Raw genomic sequence first — 5,996 nt, forward strand, 5'->3', positions numbered from 1 at the left:
CCGCCTCCAAATTGATCACATGCAGCCAGATCAGGTTTCTATTCATCAAGTCTTACACCTAATACACCCCATCTCGCTCGCAAACAAATTACAACTACCAAACCCAATACCAATAAATCTATATTCGTCCACCCATGCAATTCACACTTGTCCCGCATCCAAACTTTGATTCCCCCTACATCCAACAAAACCCTTCAACCTCTAACACTCAACCACCCACCACTAATTATCTCCCAACCATGTCCCACCTTGACCCGAACATACAATCCACCCTAAACTTAAAATTGGATCTTAATATCAATGATTACGAATTCTTAATTCAAATAATGTCTCCTCCTGCTCCAACACAAGAAACCCAAGACGACCCTACTTCAACTTAAGAAAAATAACAATATGATAGTGGTCATCCTCGTGTGCGAAAACTGCCTCCCTGTGGTACCCATGGTTATTTGGGTCGTCATTGATTTTTTATTTGTATGAAATTTTGTATTAATATTATTTAGTTTAATAATATTTATTTTTAAATTACTATTCTGTTATTTATTATTTATATTAAGTTGTATGAATATTATTTAGTATTATTATGTTTAATAATATTTTTTTTAAAAAAATTGTAATTGATTTTGTATTATTTATAACAGAAATCATTTAAATAATAAAAACGAAAAAAAAAAGACATTCCGCTATTTGAGGTGGCAACATGCAGGCTGTTCAGAAAAGGCCAACGTATCCACCAATCAAAATAGCGACATAGTACACATATGTAGTATACCGAGAATTTATTTTCAAACGGTGGCCTTAGAAGAATAAAATTTCAGGGGTGTGATAATTGGGGAAAAAAATTCATAATTTGAAAGGTGTCATGTTAATTTCTGGATAACACTGGATATTTAGTAATTAAGTGAAAGGGAAAGACAGGCTCTACGTATTTTTCTTTCTGTTTCATTCTCTACCAACTGTGACCGTTTCGTTCACAAGTCACAACACTATTAAATCAAAATGAATTTTGCGTGACTCAAACCACTTATTTATGAGCCACCATTACCTTCTTCATCGCACCACAGTGACTTCACTGTTTCTTTTCATTACCAACTCAAATTAAATAAAACGCCAATCCCATACTCCGTCATTGAAAAAGTTAGAAACAACAATATTATACCACAACCTCTCTCTCCCAACTTTCTCTCTCTCCCCAGGTGTGGTTCATGATCGATTATCGATTATCTCCTTTCTACTCATATTCAGTAATTTTTTTCCTTCAAGAAAACAAGAATCGCGTTTACACTCTCCGAACCTTTATTTTTTTCAATCTTTTTACTAGCTCTCAGATTGAAAATCTTCGCGTGCGTTTCAGCTCTATATCGTGCCGTTTTGGTTCATGAGGTTTGAAACGATTACTGTTGTATCAATTCACTTTTGAATTAATATAAATCAGTGAGTTATGTGTAAAATGATTTATTTTCACTTTCTATAATCAATTTTTAGGTGATTACTTTAGTCATCACTACTATGTTTGAGTTAAAAAAATTTCTATGCTGGTGATTTGAAAAGTAAAAAAGTTTAAAAAGTAAAAAATTTCTATGTTGGTGATTTGAAAATAAAAAAAAAGTAAAAAATTTCTATGTTGGTGAGTGGTCAATTCTGAATCACGTAAGTAAATCAATTTTTTTTTCAGAAGAGAACAATAATAATTCAGGTAGAAAATGTTGACCTTCATGTATTGGAAATAAACGTGTTGTTAGTTGTTACCTTTCGATGATTTTTTTGGTTGAATTCTGAGTCAGTCAGATGCTATAGCTTTACTCGTGATTTTACTACAACAGTGTTGGTTGAGTTATTAATTTTGATTGGAATGATGAAAGTACTATTGCTACTTTTGGTCTAATGAAAATCTTGTGGATTTAATTATTTCTTAATTTAAATTGCTATTTTATATAATAGTAGTAGAAGTTTAGTTTAAAGAGTAACAATAATTTTTCTGTTACAGGTTGGAGTTACATTTAAGAGTCAACATGTTTCTTCTTAGAAAGCAAACTCAGAATCAGCCAGAGAATGCTTCCTCAAATCATGATGCTAAGGTACACTTCATTTATTTTGCCGCTAAATTTTCTGTTAATTCAAACATGCATTTAGTGTGTGGCTAAGTATACTCATAATTACTAAAATAGTTTTACATGATTGTCAAATGACTCGTGCGTGTAGAAGAACATATATTTGGAGTCAATACGATAACGACGAGTGAGTTCTATGTAGTGGGCCTTGGGTTTGATCCCTGATACTAACATTTTCCCAGTTGGGGGATACCTGGGTTCACCAAAGTACTGAGGAATTTCGTGTAATGATGATGGGAAAACTTTTATGCTTTGTCTATGTGAAAATACATTCACATCATGCTTATTTTAATAGCACTAAGTGTGTACCCGGATCTATGAACAGGTGGCTGAACTGAGAACTGCTATTGGGCCCTTATCCGGGCGTCCATTGATGTATTGCACAGATGCATGTTTAAGGAGATATTTAGAAGCTCGAAACTGGAATGTTGATAAAGCCAAGAAAATGCTGGAGGAATCACTCAAGTGGAGATCTACTTATAAACCTGAGGAAATCCGCTGGGTTAGTTTGACTTATTCGATTTTGACCTTCACATACTCCATTGATTATGCCGAAACTTTTGTATCATGAACATGTTATAAATTATAAGTGTGGCATTGGTCTGTACCATAAACAATTTGACAAATTGATAACATACTAAGTCTTCTTGAGCTATGCTATTTTTTTTCTACTGTCTAACGTGTCTTGACCTTACTTAATGGTTGATGTGTTGTTTTGCCCCTTCTCTTGACAAACACAATTCATATTATTGTATGTCTCTTCTATAATATGCTGCAAGATACTTTTATGTATTTTAACATATCTAGTTTTTTTTTGTTCAACATATTTGTTGGATTAAAAATCAATACTTAAGTATTCGGATTACTCAAATACAAGGTCAACAATGTGCATCTAAGTTTTAAATTGTAAAAGTTAAGTTGCTGTCATTGCTTGTAGTTTTAAAATTGATATATTGGCTTCGGAATACATTTAGGATGGCGTGTTTCTGCAAGAGTTTAATATCTGCGTAGCCTGCTAGGACTAAATGAAGTCATCATCAAGTGATAGCCTATTTATGCATATTTCTCTTCCATGCATTACATCCTAAATTTACAATTGAATGGTTTCCTAAATTCAGGCTGAAGTAGCACATGAGGGCGAGACGGGGAAAGTATCCCGAGCTAACTTTCATGATAGACTTGGGAGGACAGTACTTATTATGAGACCGGGGATGCAGGTTTGAACTAAGATGTGCATTCATTATTATTAAGGCTATATATGTAGTTAATTACGAAGGCTTCTCTGTTCAGGTTAACTAACTCTGTTCAATCTGTTTCCTTCTGTCAGAACACAACATCAGCAGAAAATAACATCAAGCATTTAGTATATCTGTTGGAAAATGCTGTACTTAATCTTTCCGATGGTCAAGAACAAATGTCCTGGTTGATAGACTTCACAGGATTTTCATTTAGCACAAACATTTCTATTAAAACTGCTCGTGATATTATTCACATTTTGCAAAACCATTATCCAGAAAGGCTTGCTATTGCTTTTCTGTATAATCCACCAAGAATATTTCAGGCTTTCATGAAGGTTTGTTCTTCTTCCCTGCAATTATATCTGTTCTTCCTCATTGTTGCATGCTGTTATTTAGCCTAGTTTTGTTAAATGGTAGGTCACATTGCATGGTCGTGATTTCTCTCGCTTATATTTTATATTAGAAAACCAAACAATACTTGGCTAATAATTGTTTGCAAGTGTATTTTGCTTTGTTTCAGCAATAACTTCTAGAACATTTATATTAATTAAATACTAATCATATTGTTTTGCTTTACACATTATACTCGACTAGGAATTTCACCTATATGTATTTATTATTTTTGAATGCTAGTCCTGAAATGATTTTCCACTGGTCCCTTCCCAGAGTCCCTGATTCATGTTCCGGGGTCCATTTTCTTTCTCTTATTTTCTTTCATTTTTCTCAGTAACATTTTTCTATTCAAGGTCTAGATTTCACGTTTCCCTCATGTCAATGCAGAGATTCCATTCCTGTTCTATATTGATTTTGGATCAGCTTCTTGTGCTTTTGATTTGAGGTTGGATTATAAGCTTTTAACAGGTACCTCTTCCATTTAACAAAATTTGATAGGCTGTAAAATACTGCATGGATCCCAAGACAGCTCAGAAGGTAAAGTTTGTTTATCTCAACAATAAAGACAGTGTGGAGCTGATGAAATCACTCTGACATGGAAAATCTTCCAAGTGAATTTGGTGGAAAAGCTACTTTAAAGTATGACCACGTCGAGTTCTCACGGTTAATGACCGAAGATGATAAGAAAACTGCAAAGTTCTGGGGACTTAGTGACGAAAAGCCCTTCACTATTAAGAATGGCCATGGTGCGGCAGAGGTAGCACCGGAACCTGTGGGCAGCATCGTTAGTTAATTAAGTTTTCATATTATTTATGTTATTGTCAATGGAATTGATTACAATATATTAGCAAAGTGTGAAGCTCATGATTGAGAGCTTGTGAAAGAAGAAAATAGTAAAGAGAAGAATAGAGAATGAATATCAAACTTTTATTATTGATTGGTTTACATGGTAGTTCACTATATATACAAGATGGTAAATCTAACTAACTTGTAACAAACTTTAACTACCCTCTTCACTTTCAGTTATTATCCTCCCACAAGCTGAGCCTTGGTAAATATTCAGCAAGTTTAGCTTGGAAATAAGTGCATAGAAAGGTTTTGAAAGCAATGACTTGGTGAAGAACTGATAATGAGAAGCAACAGGAATCAATTTCATCACTCCAGCTTGGACTTTTTCCCTAATAATGTGGCAATCTATGTCAAGGTGTTTGGTTCTTTCATGGAAAACTGGGTTGGCGGCAATATGTAGGGCACTTTGGCTGTCACAAAATAAGAGAGGTGTTCTTGAACATTCAATCTGTAGATCTTTCAACAAGTAAACAAGCCATTGCAACTCACAAGTTGCTGCAGCAAGGGCCCAATAGTCGGCTTCTGATGAAGTACGAGCAATTGTAGTTTGCTTTTTGGTTCTCCATGAAATGAGAGATGAACCAATGTAAAAACAAGATCCCGACACTGATCTTCGAGTATCCCCACACTGATCTGCCCAATCACCTTTTGAGAAACCTTTCAAATGTAAAGTTGAATTCCTAGGGAAAAATAAGCCACGGCCTGGACATGATTTCAAATACTTCAGAACTGTATAGGCTGCATTGTAGTGAGTCACAGATGATTTTGACAGAAATTGGCTAAGCTGTTGCATAATGAAATTTATATCAGGTCTAGTGGTGTTCAAGTATATGACCCTGCCAATAAGTCTCCTGTAGGCTGGTATGTCTGTGTAAGGAGGGTTGTTGTCATTGGACAGTTTGATGCTTAGGTCAGATGGAGTGCTCAAAGGTTTGGAAGCAAGAAATCCTGAGTCAGACAAAAGAATGTGCCACCTTCAAACCTTAAAACTACTTAAGAACTCCAAGATCTTTGATTTTGAAGGCTTGGTGGTGAATATTTTTCATCAGTTGAAATTCTGCCAGGGAATTTCCAGCTAGGATCACATCATCAACATAAACAAGGAGAATGGTTAGTGAAGTATTTATGCTTTTAACAAATAATGAGTGATCTGCAAAAGCTTATGTGTAACCATGGTGAACAAGGAGTGAAGCAAGCTTCTCATGCCACTGCCTGCTAGCTTGTTTTAAGCCATATAGTGATTTGATCAATTTGCAAACATGATTTGGTTTGGTGGTATGAACTCCTTGAGGGACAGCCATGTACACATCCTTATGTAACTCACCATGTATGAATGCTTTGTTTACATCTAACTGGTGTAGGTGCCACTTGTTGATGGAAGCCAAAGCTATTACAAGTCTAACTG

General features: G+C 35.0%; 1 pseudogene; it reads left to right on the forward strand.

Moving 5' to 3' along the window:
• The first annotated feature begins 981 nt into the window (after positions 1 to 981).
• LOC131608246 (uncharacterized) lies at positions 982 to 5,232 on the forward strand (annotated as a pseudogene).
• Positions 5,233 to 5,996: the final 764 nt, after the last annotated feature.

Source organism: Vicia villosa, linkage group LG1 (assembly GCF_029867415.1).
Source record: "Vicia villosa cultivar HV-30 ecotype Madison, WI linkage group LG1, Vvil1.0, whole genome shotgun sequence".
NCBI lineage: Eukaryota > Viridiplantae > Streptophyta > Magnoliopsida > Fabales > Fabaceae > Vicia > Vicia villosa.